Source organism: Choloepus didactylus, chromosome 1, assembly GCF_015220235.1.
Source record: "Choloepus didactylus isolate mChoDid1 chromosome 1, mChoDid1.pri, whole genome shotgun sequence".
NCBI classification, from domain to species: domain Eukaryota; kingdom Metazoa; phylum Chordata; class Mammalia; order Pilosa; family Megalonychidae; genus Choloepus; species Choloepus didactylus.
Window position 1 is genome coordinate 169,479,217 of NC_051307.1, and position 21,352 is coordinate 169,500,568.

At 33.9% G+C, this 21,352-nt stretch overlaps 1 protein-coding gene across 4 annotated transcripts in view; it reads right to left on the bottom strand.

Annotated features, from left to right (window-relative positions):
• The window catches only part of TBC1D5 (TBC1 domain family member 5), a 739,731-nt gene that overhangs the window by 678,748 nt on the left and 39,631 nt on the right, over positions 1-21,352 (bottom strand). The gene's annotated exons all lie outside the window — the stretch shown is intronic.

Consider the following 21,352-nt stretch of genomic DNA (forward strand, 5'->3'; position numbering starts at 1 on the left):
TGGAAAATGGGCATCATTAGTTGTAAACTATGTCAAGTCTCTAGAAGTCCTTAGTGGACTAAGTTCAAACTGATACAGGCTGGCTTCCTCTATTGGAGCTGACACAAAAGCTGTTAAAATTGGCGGGATTTCAGATGGGAAGGCAAAAACTGCAAAGAAGAAAGTGATTGGATGACATCTAATGCTATCTTCAAAGTCTGAAAGAACACAGTGAGATCACTTAACTGTTACTATTTGAATGCAACCACAATCTAATCAGAGTACCACAAAGGGTCAAAAACAAATGACCTCATAAATCAGTCTTCATTTAATATTGACTTAAAGTTTTTATCTACCCATGGTATAATGCTCTTGAAATCCATAAATAGTAGATCCTAAACTACGACAGGTTTTCCCACAGAAATAAGAACTCTATAATGGGTTTTTATAAATCCAAACAATATAGCACAGCATTTGAAGGAAACATTATTCAATTGATTTATACAATTTATCTTAACGAATTCTCACAACAAACTTTCAAAGTAAGTAATATTTTACCTATTTTATAGTCAAGGTAACTGAGACTCAGTAAGGTCCCCAAGTGGTAGGGAGGATTCAAACTTCGTTTACCCAACTTCAGTGTTCAGGTTCTGTGAACTACAGAGCCCTTATATGTGAGTCCAACCTAAAAGCTACAGTGAATTTTAAGACATGGTATATTGCTTACAGCAGTTCTCAACTGGGAGAGATTTTGCCCCCCAGAGGACTTGGGCAATGGCTGCAGAGATCTTTGGTTGTCACAACTGGGGAGTGCTTTGGCATCAAGTAGGTGAAGGCCAGGGGTGCTGCACAGAACGGTCCCCCACAACATATCTGGCCCAACATGTCAACAGTGTCAAAGGTGGGAAACTCGGGGTTTAAGTAAAATGAATTTTAGTAGTGCACAGTTTTCCTATTATAAATATATATACATGTATGTATTTGTTTCTGGGATGTAAGAAACAGGGAGAAATAGCCCCTCCCTTAAAATATTAAGATTAAACATTCTTAATATTTTGGTGTGCTTTATTATTTCTCAGTCTTTTTTTTCTTTGCATAACATTGTATGTAGTGGAATATCCTGGATAAAAATGTGAATCCTTAATTTTTTTCACTAAAGTTATTATTAACTTTCCTAGAATAATACTGAAAAAAAGTAAATCCACAGTTATAAAGAACATTTTTAAAATAACTTCCTCTATCAACATTCTCCAACAAAGTTAATACAAGAACACTAAAAGTTACATTTATGAACTGACCTTATCAAAGTGACTAGCCAAGATATTTAATTATAATAAAAATTCATAGAACTGGAAGGGATTATTCTGATGCAATATAATATATAATTATCTTTGTTTTTTTTACCTAAAAGCTATCAAATGTTTTCTGAAATAATATTTGTGATAATTATTAAAAGCATTCAAGAACAAATTCAACAATGTAATTATACAAAAGTCCCTGAACTGATGTATTTTCCATATTATTTTAAGTGTTTTCCTTTGACACCAATTAATCTCTTTTCAGTCTCAAGTATATTTTGGTTTTCTTTAACATGGATCCAGAATCTACTATGACACAATTCCATGTTTCCTTGTATTCAACCTTTTACATTACTACATAGAGGCTTTAAACAATGGCATTCTGTATCAACTAGGATTAGGTCATGTCCCTCCAAAACAAACAAACAAAAACATAAGTTAATGATTTAAACAAGAGAGAAAAAAGAGAGAGATTTATTTTTCCCACGTAAATATCTGGAAGTAGACAATAAAGGTTGCTGAGGCAGCTCCACGGTGTCAAAGACCCAAGTTCTTTCTACCTTTTTGCCCTACCACGTACAGTTTCATTCAAAGTCATCTCATAATCTAAGAAGGCTATTAAAACTCCAGCTAATACATCCCTGTTGCAGGCAGCAGGAAGAAAAAAGGAGGAAAGAAGAATTCACCCTGCTCCTTTTTAATTCTCATACAATATCTCAGCTACATTTTATAAACCATAATAACTTGGCCACACCCAATCAGTGGGAGGCTTGGAAATGCAGTCACCTACATTGTCAATAATGCCAGCTATAAAATTGGGGTTCTTTTAATTAAGGAAAATGGATAGAACGAATTTTGCAAGACAAATTATAAGAGGCAGACTGCAGTGGAAGTTACAACTCTGCAAAGAAAATAAGAGATGTACTCAAAGATTTTCATTAGAGAGATTCACCACAAATTGTATGTATTAATAAAAAATGAAAGAAAACTTAAATGTTCAATAATAAGGGAATGGTTAAATAAATTTTGGGGTAATCTCAGAATAGAATGCTATGCAGTCACTAAATAACACTTCTAAGAATTTTACTGATCTATGGAGAAATGGTCCTATTATTAAATTGAAAAGAACAGTATATAAAACATTTCCTTTTCATTCTAATTTTATATAAATATATATATACATACACAAACATACACACACACATATATAGTATGTACCTATGTACACACACTGGCACATCATATATCCACATCTAGAGAGAGAGAGAGACTAACTATATAAAAATAAAAACTGGAATTAATTAAAATGATAATAGTGGTTTAATTCTGGTTCTGGCACCTATAACTAAGTTTGATTTTCTCCATATTTTTCATTACTTTCTAATTTTTTTTAAAATGAATACATATTACGCTTATTGTCATTTTTCAGGACAGATTTTGGGTCTACATGAGGAAGCAATCAGGCACCCTGTAAAAGCAGTTAAATTTAGGCAACAATTTATTTTATTACTTGGAATTGCTGATGATAAAAAAAAAAGGTGGGAGAAAACTGTAACTGGGCTTAATCTTCCCAGCTGGGCCAAAATATATGTGTTTCTCTTTAATTGGTACTAAGAAGCTAACCTCTCTGTGCCTAACTTGTATTCAACTTACTAGCATTCACGTATCACGTTTGTCAGCTCTGCACTAGTCACTCCCAACCACATGCTACATCCATCATTCCTAACAATTTACCCCAATTACTTTGCTCATCCTACTCTGTGGAACTAATCATTCATCCCTCATGCCTCTGCAAATCCTTCCACTTACTATATTTTTTGACTATTTTTTTTAAATTTCTATCATATTGTCCATTTTTCTGGTTACTTATATAATGGACATGACTAACTGAAATTATTTCTTTCTTATAATTTTATATCTAGTTTGCACTGTCTTGAATTTTTCAAGGTTATTACTGGGTATACACACAACTGTTATATATTAATTCTACTGCCTGCAAGTCTCAGAATTATCATTAATAGAGTCTCATCATTTTGAATGCTTCAAAGTTCTCCATAATTTCTACAGTGAGTCAATTTCCTAAACATCCATTACCTTCACATAAAAAAATAGAAAAATATGGAAAAAAGCAAGCAATTAATCAATACATTTAAAACTACTCACATGTACATGGGGTTGATCAAAATAAACAAACAAAAAAAGTGAAATGCATGGTCCCAGCACTCTAGAACTTGGGAAATAAGACACATGCATGCACAGAAAGATAAATAGAATAGCAATTCACAAGAAAATGTAATAAGGGCAAGCATACAGTTCAGACAAAATATGCCACAGAAAATTCAGAATGTAAAAGCCGTAACAGGCAGGAATAATCAGAGAAGGTTCCCCAGATGACACCAAAATCACACAGAGCTAAAGCAGTGGTTTTCAACTAGGCGAGATGTTGCCCCACAAAGGATACCTGACAATGTCTGGAGACATTTTGGGTTGTCACGAATGAGGGGAAGGGTTCTACCAGCATCTAGTGGGTAAAAGTCAGAGATGCTGCTCAAAATCTTACAATACACAGGACAACACCCCATAACAAAGAATTATTCAGCCCAAAATATCAACAGTACTAGAAGAACCAATGAAATCAAAAGAGAGAGAGACAGGATGGAATGACATGAGTACAAGAATAGTGACAACAGTACATCACATCTTTAGCAAGCCAGAATATGGCTAGTTGCAAGAGCAGTAGGAAACAAGATTAGAAAGCATAACTGGGAGTAGACTGTTACAGGCCTGCCCAAGAAGTCTGATGAACCAAAGAAAGAAGAAAAGTGCTCTTACAATAACAAAAACATAAATAGAAGTGGAGGCACAAAATAACAATGTACTTGGTAAGACTAAATTGTAAATAGATGGGGACTCTGATTTCCAGAAGTCTTCAGGTAGATTTCCAGGCAGACTAGACACCTTGATACTACCAGATACAACTTTAAAAACAAGGGGGAAAAAATCTGTTTTAATGATTGCTTAGCTAGCAAGGAAATAAGGCATCCACATATAAACAAAGTGGAATTAGAGACTTAAGAAGAGAGCTTCTTAAGAAAGCCCAGAAACCAGCTTTCATCCTGAGTGTATGTACCTACCAATGATGAACTGATAGCTGTTTGATACCGAGGAGATAAAGACTTTAAAGAGATTATCAAAAAGGAAACTCCTACATAAAGCTGGTATTCCAGCATCCTCATATTAAGATCAAAAAGAAATAACTCATATTACAGTAAGAGAGCAAGAGGAAACTTTCCTGTCTTAAACTTGGCACCAGATGAAGGAGGAAAAAAAAAAAAAGAGAGAGAACCCACGATTTTTTTTTAAGTAATTATAGATTCACAAGAAGTTTCAAAGAAAGTACAAAGAGGTCCATGTACCCTTCACCCAGTTTACCCCAATAGTTACATCTTACATAGCACAATATCAAAAACAGGAAATTGACACTGGTATATCGTATGTATAAGTACATTCCTGTACCATCCCTGTAATCATGATACAGAACTATTACATTATCACAAAGTTCTCCCTCTTGCTACCCCTTTATCACCACACCCATCCCATCTTTCACCATCACTAACTCCTGTCAACCACCAATCTGTTTCGATCTCTATCATTTGTTCATTTGGAGAATGTTATATCAATTCTCCTGAGACTGTAACCACAAAGTAGTCTTCCAAAGGTTCTAAGCCTAAATTCACACTACTTGTATAATCTAATAAATTTCATATGTAGATGTTATTTAAAGTGCTCTTAAATTGTAAGTAACCCAGGCAACTCGGAGAAGCATATGCATGCAGATCCTGTGTGAAAGAAAATAACTTCAGTCCAGGCCTAAAAGAATCCAACAGATTTCTAACGAACACTACTCAGGACAAAAATTTTAAAAATTAAAAAATCAAAAATCAAAAAACATACAAGAAACAAGACACACTGAATGAGAGTCAACAAAAACAAGAGACAAAAGAATTAGACTACAAATTCCTCAATTATTAGAAAGATTATACAGTAAGAATATTTCACACAATAGCAAGGCTTAAAAATAAAACCAAGAAAGAGGACATTATTTTAAAAATGACAAAGCAGGTTTACAAAAAAAATAAAAATAAATTACTAAATAGAACATCAAAAAGTAAAACCATAAATTTTAAATTCAGTGTAAAAGTTAAACAATGGACTCAATACAAATAGAAAAAATTAGTAAACAAAGCAAAGATTTTTTAAAAAATATCTAAAATGCAGTTCAGAGAGACAAAAAAAAATACGTAAAAGCAGTTAAGAAATACAAAGAATAGAATGCAAAGGTTTAAGAAAATATTTCTGTAACTGTCAATGATAAAGGACCATTTCTTAAACTGTCCATCTATTGCAGAAACTTCTGTAAAAGGCATTAAAATTATTTTTAAAAAATCATGCATTTAGATGTCATGGTAATGTCAAATTGCTATACGAATTTTCAAATGCTTACTTTGAATCTGTCCTTTATTCACCAGTCTAGTAAAATCAATTTGCAGAACAGCACTGATCTAAGAACCACACTCTAAAGTATCACTGTTGTAAAACACACCCAAATCAAATTCCAAGAGAAAAGGGGACAGAGGCAATATTCAAATAGATAATGGTTGAAATTTTTCCAGACTAAGACATAGAGATGGAAAGTCTGAGATGCAAAAAAAGAAACAAACAACCAAAGCGAAACAACCACCACCACCACCAAAGAATCAAGAGGTCGGTAAACGAGCATGAAACTCCTTATCATTTTAGAGGCTACATCAACCACCATTATTGCAGTACCAGAACATTTCCTACCTTTTTTTTTTCTTTTTCAAAAACTAATACTAGAACTGGATGTACCCTAAATAAACAAATAGGGACAAGTGGACTTAGTAAACAAAGTTAATAGAGAACAAGTTTTAAGAACTAATGACTTCTCCCAGTGGAAATACTCTGTCCATACTGCCATACTTGGTTTATTATATTAGCATTATTTTTTTATTATGTAACTTTATTCTTTGAAACAAAAAATTACAATCATATGTTAGCAGAAACTAAATAAATTTTCAATTATATTGAGATGAACAGGATTCCAATTTCCATTAGCTGTCCTCTCCAACATTAGGTGAGTTCATATTAATAATTCGGCATACTTTACTTGCCAAATCACCCAAGCACAATATATTCCTTCATTTCTAAATGCAGTTCATTTAAAAGACCCTGCTCAGACTTCTAGCAGAAATCAAATATAAATTCAAACTCACATGGCATAACAGAAATTACAGCATCACATGTCCTAAAAAAAATAATATAACTAATATCTGTATAACTGTTTGGTTGCTTTACAAGTATGTGACACATATCTAATAGAAGCATCATAATAATCCCATGGAACTGGTAGATCAGATAGCTTATCCTGGTTTTATAGAACAGATATGATAATGGAGAAAAGTTTAGAAAGTGAAAGAATATGGTGAACAGCATCAAAAGATATGCAAGAAAAGATATGTAAATTGAATACAACAATGTAAAGAGAAAAAGATATCCAAAATCTAATCAAGGGCTGCTTCTTAGCATCATTCCACATCACATGAAATTGAAAGGACAATCATTAGGCATACATAGCAAATAAACTAAATGAAAGGATATGTTAACCTATTTGATACAGTGCCACCAAATTCAAACAATTTAGCAAGATTATTTTTTTAATTTAATTGCTTATCGAACCTTAACAAGATTCATATGGCACCATCTCCAAGGATATGGAAAAAATTCGTAAATATCTGGGCTGAGTTGATTAAACTTTCCATCAGGTGTTAGTAAAGACTGAGCAAAGTAAAAACTGTCTTCCATACTTAATTATGAAAAATAAAAAGTTCAAGCCATTTGAAAAGTTTAAGGGCAAGATCCTCTAAAAAGAGATATTCTTCTCCTAATTATTTCATAACCATACTGATGCACAATTGGTGCCAAGGCAGACAAAACGTCAAATATCTTAACTAGAATAAAAGCCTAATCCTTAATAGTAGGTCCAAAAGGTCAGGTGGAATTCATTCTTTGTCTACTACCCAAGTGTGGCTTTTTAAAAAATTTTTTTTCAACCAAGGGAACCATATACACAATCTGTGCACCATACATACTAATAACTGCAAGTTTTAGATATTAGATGTGTAAACACAACTGTAGAAGATAGTTTAACCCATTATTCTTATGCTTTGGCCCTTGATAAACTCCAACCTGTATGTTAGTTAGAATTTGCAAGACTACTAAACAATTGCAAAACCCTTCATTATTTCTTTATAATACAAATAATCCATGTTAATTACAGAAAAATACTCAGAAAGGAACAAAGATCACCTATGCTTCCAATTTTGGGCAAATATTGCTGTTTAATGTTTTGGCATATATTCTTCCAGAATTTTTCCTATGCAACTCTTTTTTCCAAAATGAAATCATGCTTTATATATTGTTTTGTAACCTGAATTTTTCTCTTAATTTAAATAAATATTTCTATATAGCTTTGTTTTAAATGAATGTGCAAGATTTTATTGTTTGGCTGTACCATCAGAAATTAACCAATCACTATTACTGTTAGATAATCTGATTCTTTCCAAATTTCTGTGCTCATAAAAATGCAGCAATAAAAAGCTGTACATTTTAAAAAAAACCTACATTTTAAGAACATACCTACATACATGCACACATCAATGTGTAGAAAAATGTTCTCATAATTTTAAACTTTTCACTGGTACTTCTTGATCCCTACTTAAAACATGAAAGTGAATAAATATTTAAGTAACATAAACTAAAAATACCTAAAAAATAGACTTCTTAAAATTTCACCTATAAAACGAGCCACAAAACCAAAATTCATTATCATAAACATTTTCATACGGCTTAAAATTTTGCAGTGGGGAAAGACTAGTAATTCACCTCTATATCTGCGGAAAGAGGATTTCTGCATACTACAGGGAAAATCTAAAACTAAAATCACTGACATCTGAAGATTAAGATCATAAGTCAGAGAACCAGATGCTTTCCTCCAAAACACCCCTAATAAGTGTTCCGATAGACTTCATTGCATATATAGACTCATATATCTATAATATATCCATATATATAGACTCATATATCTGGGGGTCTGGGAACCGAGCCCAAAATTTCTATAATAAGCATCAAATTTCTTAAAAGTTGAGTATATTACTTCAAAATAATCGTGTTAATTCCTTTCCCACTCCATATCTCACAGATATTCATATCTGAGAAGAAGAGACAATTTTCATACTATTTCTTAACAAATCCAACTTCAAAAAAGAGTGCATCTAAGGGGTTCCACCCTTCTGCTCAAACCAGAACCTCATGCCTGTGTTGGAAAAGCACATATTTTATACCTGAAAGAAAGCTAATTCTACTAAGCTTTGGTCTAATCAGCTATGCTCTCCCATTAACATGGAATCCGGTAAAGAATCAACTCTAACTTTACACACATACATACAAGAACAAATGTCAATGAGATTTTCTTTGAAGACTTTTTAACCCTATTTCTTGAAAGGTTCATCCTTAAAATTTATTACATACTGTATTATACAGGAATAATTGGTATCTTATTATAGCCAACTCTTTTTCAGCAATTAAGGATTAACTCTACCATTAAATTGCAAATACTAGCAAGAAAATAAACCGGAGATAGTCCACCCCTTGTTCTCACCTAATTATGAAAATTATCTAAAAAGGTTATATTTCAAATTGTATATAGTTAGAAGTCATAACTATTCATAATGATATATTTGAGCTTAAATTATCTTAAATTAAATATTCTGAGTTTAAATTATCTTCATGAATTTTATAATTAAGTCATTCTTATAATTTGTATAAAAACCTCTAACAAAAAATTAGATCTAATCTAAAATTTTAAGACCTGACTTTTTTTAAACAAAGTAATTAATTTTCAGTCACCTTTTCATTGGATCCACATTTACATATAAAGATATAGGCATTTTTGCATTAAGTTTGTATGTTTTATTTACAAGGGTAAATAAAAATTATTAACTAAAGTTTAAGTTTTTAAATTTAAATTACTGGTTTTTTTAAACTGTGGGTAAATGCTTTATGTTTAAAAATTATAAACTTGTATACAATTATAAATGTAATTTTAATCTAAGTTGCTTAATTTAAGATAATTTAAACTCAAAGATATCCTGGATAGTTATTATAACTCTTAATTATAGTGTATTTGAGACAGGTATTTTTCTACCACTTTAAGAAGAAAATCAGAGGTCATGTATATTATCTCCACTTCATTTTACTGTCAATATATTTTATCCCATATGAAAACTGATCCTTGTCTTCTGAAAAAATACTGGCTATGACATGGCATTAATTTTCTCTACAATAACAAGTATAAAAATTTTCACAGTAAAGTGTAAACTAAGCAGGAAATGCTAGTTAACATGGTTTTAAAGTGAATTTTATGAGTAAAGTTCCTAGGATTATTTAGATACCTAAATTTACTTTCCGGATAGTCTCTGAAAAGGCTATTTAAACTAGCAAAACCAAATAACTTTACAACAACAACAACAACAAAAAGAGCAACGCAACAAAATATTTGAATAGGAGAAATATTTCATGTTTCTGCTAAGAGACCAATTATCAAATTCCAATACACAAAAATCAGGTAAAACAAAATAAATATAGTACTTATTGGAAAGCCTTTATGATGGGTTTTCACCTTTGTGAATTAGGCATAACTTTTAATAGTTAATGTAAGTTAATATAGTTTCCCCACAATTGCACAAACAAATTTAACAAACATTAAATGAAATTAAAATAGTTTTACTTCTCTCCTTAGAAAGGCAAGTTAACTTTCTGGACTTTAAGAATTCGGAAAAAAACAAAATTCAATCATGCAACATGCTGTACTAGGTACTATGAACTCTGTATGTGGATCAAGTTGTAAATGGAATTCACGGATGAGCATTTTTTTTTCCAAGAAATTTAGAAACTATAGAAAAATATAAACAATAACATTACATATATGCATTCTAAACAACCAGAATTTATAACAAATGGAATTAACATAATGCTTTCAAATTCACATGAATATGAAACCATATTTGCTTCATATTGTGTATATTTATCAAAGAACAACTAAAGTTGAAGTCCCTATTCACCACCCCCAGTGCCATTCCCCTTTCCCCATCTTCCTATTATCATCAGATTGGCATGTAGCTTCTTAATAGTTTTTCATATTTTTATTTACATATATAAATAATAGAGTTGTCTTTGTATATTTTTTCAATTTTCATAAATGGTATAGTACTGAAAGTAGCTTTTTTCATTCAACATTATTTTTGAGATCTCTGTTGGTATTTATAGATCTACTTCATTTCTTTAACTCTAATAAAGTACTGAATCCACTGATGGACATTCAGATTATTTCTAATCTTCCACTATTACAATGCTTTAACAAATGTCCTTGAACAAGTCTCTTTCTTCACATTTAAGAGTTTCTCTAAATCAGGGTTTCTCAACTTTGGCACTATTGACATTTTGAACCAGATAATTCTCATTTGGGAGTGGGGTGGGATAGAGGCTGCCCTGTGCACTGTAAGATGTTCAGTTTGGCAACATTTCTAATATTTACCCACTAAATGTCAGTAACACCTTCCATTTATGACAACCAAAGATTCTTCCAGATATTGTGTAATGCACCACCCCCCATTCTGGGAAAGAGGTGTCTAAAAATGTCCCAGATGAGAGCCACTGCTCTAAAGTATACACGAAAGTAAAACTGTTGAGTTATGTGCACTTTTCCCATCAGCATATAACAGTTCTAGTTTCCAAGCATCCTTTCCAAAACTTGATAATGTGTAATAATTTAAGTTTCTCCAATAAAGTACTTAACTTTCCAAAGGAATTATTAACTTCAAGAATAGATGGTACACATATGCCACTTCTAAGAAATGGCAATATAAAAGCCCTAAGACTATAATATAGTCTCCATTCCTTCTTTTACTTTGCCTTTTTTTCTGCCTGGCACTTTTTTCTTGTTATGCACCCATATTAGTATTAGTATATTGAACTAATTCTAACATTATAAAGTTTATTTTTCCTGGTAACTTAGAAGTTATGATCTTTGGTTTGCATTTCTTAAAACTTTCAAGATCACATAAATAAAAAACTGAAAGTATTTCAACTGATATCATCACGTATATAAGATTTATCACTTTTACACTTTTTAATTGATGGTCTCTAAATATAAAAGTAGATCAGAAATATACATACATATGATTGGACATAATGATGGAAACATATTAACAAATCCCCTATTTATAAAAGAATCTATTGAACAAGTAAACTTTAAAACGGAATCAGACTGATTCAAGATGGTGGACTAAATGCATAGTATAGTCTCTCCCTCACACATCCAATCCACAGAAACCATAGACTTGTAAAGATAAACTAATTCCTGCTCATTAGTTCTATGAAATACCTTTATTGCTTTTTTTAAGAATATATACATTTTTATTGTAAAATGAAATACAATTTTACAAAATGAAATATATGGCTTAGTGATTTATTACAAGGCCAACACTATCAGGTCAAGAAATAGAACTTTCCCAGTCATCCCAGAAGCCCCCTCCATTTACCCATCCCCATCAAAACCCTTCTCTCACCCCATAAGCAACCATTATCCTGTCTTTTATAGAAATGACTATCCTGGTGCTTTACAAAAAATATTTTTATCACCCAAATGTGTATCCCTATACACTACAGCTTTACATTTTTTTAAATGTGTGATTTAACTTTCAAGATAATTTTCTTTAACAGACTTGATTTTTTAGAGCAGTTTTAGATTTACAGAAAAACTGCAAAAAAGGACAGAGTTCCCTATACTCTCCCCTCTTATTATAGGTTCCCCTATTATTAACATTAGTGCAATACATCTTTTACAATTAATGAACCAGTGTTGATACATTATTATTAACTAAAGGCCACAGTTCACATTAGGTTTCACTCTTTGTGTTGCAGAATTCTATGGATTTGAACAAATGTATAATGTCATGTATCCAGCATTATAGTATCATACAGAATCATTTCACTGCCCTAAAAATGCCCCACAGTCCACCTATTCATTCCTCCCCCACCTTTACTGCTTTTTAATATAAAGTCTCATGTTGAACTTAGCAACTTTATATGGGTTTCTGTTATTGACAAAGAACCTTGTCTAAATCAGTGGCACACTGAAATTATAATGATTACACTGATAATGATCCCAACCATAATCAAGACAAAACATCATATTCAATGGTGAAAGACTAACAGCTTTCCCTCTAAGATCAGGAACAAGACAAGAAAGCCCAGTGTCACCACTGCTATTCAACATTGTACTAAAAATCCTTGCCAGAACAATTAGGCAAGAAATAAAAGGCATCTAAATTGGAAAAGAAGGAAAACTTTCCCTAGATGACATGATCCTATACTCAGCAAATACTGCAAAATACACAACAAAGTTACTGGAACTAATAATCGAATTCAGCACAGTGGCAGGGTACAAGATAAACACAAAAAATCAGCAGTGTTTCTATATACTAATAATAAACAATCTGAAGAAGATATCCAGAAAAAAAATCCATTTATAATAGCAACTAGAAGAATGAAATATTTAGAATAAATCTAACCAAAGATATAAAGGACCTGTATGCAGAAAACAACAAGATGTTGCCAAAAGAAATCAAAGACTTAAATAAATGGTAAAATATTCAGTGTTCAAGAAATGGAACACTAAATATTGTTGAGATATCAATTCTAAACAAAGCAATTTACAAATTCAATGCAATCATATTCAAAATTCCAACAGCCTTCTTTACAGAAATGGAAATGCCAAACATCAAATTCATATGGAAGGGTAAAGGGCCCTGAATAGCCAAAACCATCTTGAGAAAGAAAAACAAAGTTGGAGGAATCATAATTCCTCTCTTTACAACTCATTACAAAGCCACAGTAGTCCAATGAGCATAGTACTGATACAAGAACGGATACACAGACCAATGGAATTGAATTGCGAGTTAAGAAATCAACCTCATTATTTATGGTCAATTGTCGACAAGGGTGTCAAGTCTACTCTACAGGGAAAGAAAAGTCTCTTCAACAAATGGCGCTGAGAAAACTGGATCTCCATATGCAACTGAATGTAGTTAGACCCCTACCTCACAGTATATACAAAAACCAACTCAAAAATGGATCAAACACCTAAATACACAAACCGTATCTATAAAACTCTCAGAAGAACATGTAGCGAAGCATCTTCAGGACTTTGTATTGGACAATGTTTTGTTAGACTTTACAACCAAAGCACAAGCAACAAAAGAAAAAACAGATAAATGGGACATCCTCAAATTTAACAACTCTTGAGCATCAAAGGGCTTTCACACAAAAATGAAAACAGAACCTAATCAATGGGAGAAAATATTTAGAAACCACATATCCATTAAGGGTTTAATATTCTGAACCCATGAAGAAATCCTACAACTCAACAACAAAAACACAACCTATTTTTTAAAATGGACAAAACACTTGAATAGACATTTCTCCAAAGATATAAAAATGACCAAAAAGATGCTCAATATCACTAGCCATTAGGGGAATGCAAATCAAAAATACAATGAGATACTATTTCACACCACTAGAATGGCTATTACTAAAAACATGGAAAATAACAGGTATGGGAGAAGATGTGGAGAAATAGGAACAATACTACATTGTCGGTGGGATGTAAAATGGTGCAGCCACTGTGGAAGACAGTTTGGCAGTTCCTAAGAAAATTAAGTATAGAATTCCCATATGACTCAGCAGTCCCCTTACTAGGTATATACCAAAAAGAAATGAAAGCAGGAATTTGAACAGATATTCACACACCAATGTTCACAGCAGCATGATTCACAATAACCAAAAGATGGAAGCAACCCAAGTGTCCATCACTGATGAATGGATGAACAAAATGTGGTCTATACAAACAATAAAATGTTATTCAGACATGAAAAGGAATTAAGTTCTGATAAATGCAACAACATGGATAAACACTGAAGACATCATGTTGGGTGAAATAAGCAATATAGAAAAGGACAAATATATTATCTCACTGAAACAATTAGAATAAGCAAATTCATAGGGTTGGCATCTAGAATATAGGTCACCAGGAGGCAGAGTGAGGGTAGAGAATGGGGAGATAGGGAGTTAATGCTTGAGTTGTACAGTTTCTAACTAGTTTGATTATAAAGTTTTGGTAATGGATGGTGGTGATGGTAGCGGAACACCATGAACATAATTAACATCACTGAACTATACATTTGAATGTGGTTAAAAGGAGATTTTATGTTGTGTATGTTTCTAGAATAAAAGTTTAAAAAACAACAACAAAGATGGAGGCTAAGTGACACAGGGCAAAAAAACACCTCCATGAAAAATACTAGATAAAAAACAGAAAGTGACCCAGAACACCACTTCCAGAGTAGCACCAGCCAGACAAGGTCTGCTAAATCTACAGGGAACGTGCATTTGGTGAAACCAGGAGTCTACATTCTGAAACGAGTAAGTGGGTCGGCTGAAAGTCCCTCGGCTACACTGTGGTGTGGGGAAACAGTGGGTTGGCGTTTGGAGACAGACGAGTTCTTTTAAAAACGAAAAAAAAAGCCCGGGAGCAGCTGCAGATACAACAGGAGCAGGCTGGGCTAATGCCTCGGTGTCTGGCGTGGAGGATACCCCTCCCCACACCCACGGATGACTGTCCTGGAGCTGGGAGGGTGGAGTTGTGCGGAAAGGAGGAAGATAACGTGTCCCATTCAACCATCTTTGAAGCTGGCTGGGAATGTCCCTGCATGGCCCAGCGTCCCAGGGCTTCCCTGGAGGCTGGCGCGCACTTGTGATGTGGCACGGCCCTCCCTCCCTCAGCAGAGGTCCTGGAAGAGCACAGCAGGGAAGGGGAAAACACTCAGAAATCCCAGGGAACCTACACCAATACCAAGGACTTTTGGGTCAGTGGCAGAGAACAGCCTTAAGTCCCCAGGAACACCTGGGAGGTTTGGTTATTAAAGCTGCCCTGCCTCCCTAACCGCTCAGACACACGCCCCTCATTCAGGGTGGACAGCACTGACAACACACCCAAATTAAGTGCACCAATTGGACCCCACAAGAATCAGATCCCCACACACCACAAAGACAAAGTTGGGGAGAACTGACTTGAGGGGAATAGGTGACTCACAGATGCCATCTGCTGGTTAGTTAGAGAAAGTGTATGCCACCAAGCTGCAATTCTGACAAATTAAAGGTCAAGTAAAGCAAATGCCAAGAGGCCAAAAACAACAGAAAATTTTAAAGCATATGATAAAGCCAGACGATATGGAGAACCCAAACCCAAACACCCAAATCGAAAGATGAGAAAAGACACAGTACTTGGTGCAATTTATCAAAGAACTACAGACAGGCAACGAGAACATGGCACAGGATATAAAGGACATGAAGAAGAGCATGGCACAGGATATAAAAGACATGAAGAAGACCCTAGAAGAGCATAAAGAAGATACTGAAAGAGTAAATAAAAAAAATAGATCTTATGGAAATTAAAGAAACTGTAGGCCAAATTAACAAGACTCTGGATATTCATAATACAAGATCAGAGGAAGATGAACAACAACTCAGCCTCCTTGAGGACCACAGAACAGAAAATGAAAGAACAAAAGAATGAATGGGGAAAAAAAATTGAAAAAATAGAAATGGATCTCAGGGATATGACAGATAAAATAAAACGCCCAAATTTAAGACTCATTGGTGTCCCAGAAGGGGAACAGAAGGGTAAAGGTCTAGAAAGAGTATTCAAAGAAATTGTTGGAGAAAACTTCCCAAACCTTCTATACAATATAAATACACAAAACATAAATGCCCATGGAACTCCAAATAGAATAAATCCAAATAAACCCACTCCAAGACATATTCTGAGCAGACTCTCAAATACTGAAGAGAAGGAGCAAGTTCTGAAAGCAGAAAGAGAAAAGCAATTCACCACATACAAAGGACACAACATAAGACTAAGGAGTGACTTCTCAGCGGCCACCATGGAGGCGAGAAGGCAGTGGCATGACATATTTAAAACTCTGAGAGAGAAAAATTTCCAACCAAGAATACTTTATCCAGCAAAACTCTCTTTCAAATTTGAGGGAGAGCTTACATTTTTCACAGACAAACAAATGCTGAGAGATTTTGCTAATAAAAGACCTGCCCTACTTCAGATACTAAAGGGAGCCCTACAGACAGAGAAACAAAGAAAGGAGAGAGAGAGATAGAGAATTCTAACAGACATATACAGAATATTACATCCCAGGTCACCAGGACACACATTCTTCTCTAGTGATCACGGATCTTTCTCCAGAATGGACCTTATGCTGGGACATAAAAACAAGCCTCAATTTGAAAAAAAAAAAAAAAAAAAAAAACGAATTTGTTTAAAGCACATTCTCTGACCACAATGGAATACAAATAGAAGTCAATAACCATTAGAGACTTGGAGAATTCACAAACAACTGAGGGTAAAAATGAAGGGGAGATGAAAACATTTCCAGATAATCAAAAGCTGAGGGACTTCATCTCCAGTAGATCAGTCCTATAAGAAATGCTAAAGGGAGTTGAGCAGGCTGAAAGGAAGGGACACTAAACAACTGACTGAAACTACATGAAGCAATAAAGATCTCCAGTAAAGATCACATGGTAAATATAAATACCAATACTACTGTATTTGTGATTTGTAACTCCACTATTTACTTCCTACAGGATCTAAAATACATAAACTGTAATGATAAATCACTGGTTTTGGACTCAATGTAAAATATGTAATTTTTGAGAAGAACTACATAAAGGTGGGGGAATGATGGTGTATAGGAACATAGTTTATGTGTCATATTGAAGTTAAGTTGGTATCAAAGAAAAACAAGATTGTTATAGATTTAAGATGTTAAATTTAAGCCCCACAGTAAACACAAAGAAAGTATCAGAGAATATGACCATAGAGATGAAAAGTAGAGTAGGGGGTCCAAGAAGTGGGGGAAGGGGCAATGGTGAGTTAAGAAATGAGAATAGGGTTTCTGTTTGGGGTGAAGGGAAACTTCCAGAAATGGATGGTGGAAAGGTGACAGCATTGCAACATTCTAAATGTGATTAATCCCAGTAAGGGAATGCTAGGGAGGGGGTGGAATGGGAAGATTTAGGCTATATACATGTTTCCACAATTAAAAAAAAAGGACAGTCTAAATAGATGACAATTAAATGCCAAGGATGACCCTGGATGGGATCTGAGGATGGAGGAGAGGAGGCTCAAAGGGACACAGATGGGACACAAGAAAAAAAAAGGGGAAATATAGATTGTAAGCTTTATATCAATGTTGAATTTCTTGAACTTCTTAGCTGCGCTTAATGAGATTGCATAAAAGAATGTTCTTGTCCATGGGAAAGGTGTATGTGAATTATATTGTTTGTTCAAAGATATGTGCAGCTTGCTCTCATATGTTCAGAAGACAGAGCAATAGATGATGGATGATAGATAGGGAGGGAGGGAGGGAGGGAGGAAGGGAGAGAGAGAGAGAAAGAAAGAAACGGTGGTGTGACAGGATGTTAAAAGTGGTGGATCGGGGTATCGGGGGGGGGTCAGGGTATGATGGAGTTCTATGTATGGGGTTTGTACTGTTTTTGCAACTGTTCCTGTAAGATTGAATTTATTTCAAAGTAAAATTTATTAAATTAAAAAAAAAAACATACGACTGTACAACACAACTGTGAACCCTACTGTAAATGATGGACTTTAGTTAATAGTACAACTACAAAAATGTTTTCATGAATTGTAACAAATGTACTACACCAATGCAAGGTGTTAATAATAGGGTAGTATATGGGGACTCTGATTTTATACATGGTTTTTCTGTAAACCTACAACTTCTCTAATAAAAAATTTAAAAAAAAATTCCCAGATAAGCAAAAGCTGGGGAATTCTTCAACACTCGACCAGCCCTACTGAAATACTAAAGGAAATTCTTCAGGTTGAAAGGAAAGGACACTAGACAACAGATCAAAGTCACACAAATAAAATTTCCAGTAAAGATAATGATTTGGATAAATATAAATGCCAGTACTATTGTACTTTTCGTTTGTAACTCCACTCTCTACCTCCTACAGGTTCTAAAATGCAAAGGCATAAAAAAAGTAAAGACAAACCAATGGTTTTGGACCCATAATGCAAAAACATATAATTTGTGTCAATACTACATGAAGGTAATGGGACACAATGGCTATTGCACCCATGGTTTGTACATGCTAATATAGTGAAGTTAGTATCAAACAAAATGAAAATGTTAAATTTAAGCCCCACAGTAACCACAAATAAAATACTGGGAAACAAATACATTTACAAAGAAGGAATTGAGAAAAGATTCCAAAGGGTTCACTACAAAGTATCAACTAGTACAAATATAGGCAGTAATGGACGTATTAAGGTACAAAAACTATGTAAGACTTACAAAAAACGAAAGAGTAAAATGGCGGGAGAAAATCGTGCAGTATCAGTAGTTGCTTTAAATATAAACAGGTAAATCTCTCCAATCAAAAGGCAGGGTAAGGCAGAATGGATATGGCAGAACAGATAAAGAAGTACGACCCAACTATATGCTCTTTACAAGAGACTCAACTCAAATTCTAAGGCACAAATGGTTTGAAAGTGAAACAATAACAAAAATATTCCATGCAGATAGTAATCAAAAGACAGTGGAGCTGGCTATACTAATTTCAGAAAAAAAAAATGAATTTTAAGTCAAACACTGATAAAAGGCACAAAGAAGGTCAATATATATTGGTAAAGAATCAATTAATCAAGAAGATTTAACAATTTTTTAAACATATGTGCACCTACCAACAGAGCCCCTAAACATACATAGCAAACTTTGACCAATTTGAAGGGAGAAATAGTTCTACCTTAATAGGAGACTTTAATACAGTACTTTCTATAATGGCTAGAAGATCTAGACAGACGATCCATAAAGAAATAGAGGACTTGAAAAATACCATAAACCAACTAGACCTAGTAGACATATATAGAAAGCTTCACCAAACTACACTTTCTTCTCATGTGTACATAGCTCATTCTCTAGGATAGACCATATGTTAGGTCACAAAGCAAGTCTCAATAAATTTAAAAAGTTTGAAGTCATACAAAATATCTTGTCTGACCACAACGGAATGAACATACAAATAATGACAAAAGGAAAACAAAAATCCACAAATATGTGGAAACTAAATGATACTCTCTTAAGCAACGTAAGTCAAAGAAAAATCACAAAGGAAGTACCTTGAGACAAATGAAAACAAGAACACAACTGTAATGGTTAGGCTCATGTGTCAACTCGGCCAGGTGATGATACCCAAGTGTCTAGTCAAGCAAGCACTGGCCTGTTACTGCAACGACATCTGCGGCTGGTTGATTAAATCATTAGTCAATTGGCTACAGCTGTGACTGATTATATCAACGAAGGGTGTGTCTTCCACAATGAGAGAATGCAGTCAGCTGGATTGAATCCAATCAGTTGAAGACTTTTAAGTGAGATAGACAGAGGACATTCACTTCTTCGGCTAACCAGAGAAACATTTCCTGAGGAGTTCATCCAAGTTGCCAGCTCACTGCCTGAGGAGTTCATCGAACATCATTGGAGGTGCCAATGTGCTGCCTGCTCTACAGAATTTGTACTTATGCATACCCACAGTTGCGTGAGACACTTTTATAAATCTTATATTTATAGATATCTCTTGTTGATTCTGTTTCCCTAGAGAACCCTAACTAATACACAACATACCAAACTTATAGAATGTAGCAAAGGCAGTACTGAGAAAGAAATGTACTGCTCTAAATGCTCACATACTTGGAGGAACCAGGAAAAAAAAAAAGAGTAAACCAATCCCAAAATGAGCAGAAGGAAGGAAATAATAAAGATTAGAACAGGGATAAATGAAATAGAGAATACAAAACAATAGTGATGCAATGAAACCAAAAGCTAGTTCTTTGGAAAAAATCAGATTGACAAACCTTTACTAGACTGACAAAGAATAAAAGAGAAAGAATGCAAATAAAAATCACAAATGAAAGGGGGAACATGACCACCAACCTTAGAGAAATAAAAAGGATTACAAGACAATATTATGAACAATTATAGCCAACAAATTTAGTCAATCTAGATGAAATGGACAAATTCCTAAAAACACAAAAAAGTACATAAACTTCCTGAAGAAGAAAAAGAAGACTTCAAAAAAAGCAACAACAAATAAAGAGACTAATCAAAATGAAAACCTCCTAACAAAGAAAAATCCAGGACTAGACTAGATGGCTTCACTAGTAAACTTAATCAAACATTCAAAGAAGAGTTAATACCAAATCTTCTGAAACTCTTCCAAAAACCTGAGGTGGAGGAAGACTTCCCAATTCATTCTAGGAGGCCATCATCACCCTAATATCAAAGACAGACTGAGATATCAGAAGAAAATTACAGACAAATATCCCTTATGAATATTGCTAAAAAATCCTCAACAAAATAGTAGTAACCTGAATACTACTGCACATCAAAAGAAAACTGAGATTTATCCCGGAAATGCAAAGGTGGTTCATCGTAAGAAAATCAATTAATATAATCCACCACACGAATAGAATGAAAGAAAAAAACACATGATCAACTCAACTGACACAGAAAAAAAGCATATGACAAAATCCAGCACCCTTTCTTAATCAAAATACTTAGAAAATTGGGAATAAATGGGCTCTTCCTCAATATGGTAAAGGGAGTAAATGAAAGACCCACAGGTAACATTATACTCAATGTGAAAAACTGAAAGCTTTGCCCCTAAGATCGCAGATAGCATAATGCTGTATATAGAAAATCCAGAATAATGCACAAGAAAGCTACAAAAACTAATAAACAATTAGGCAAAGTGGTGGGGTACAAGATCAATACAAAAAAATCAGT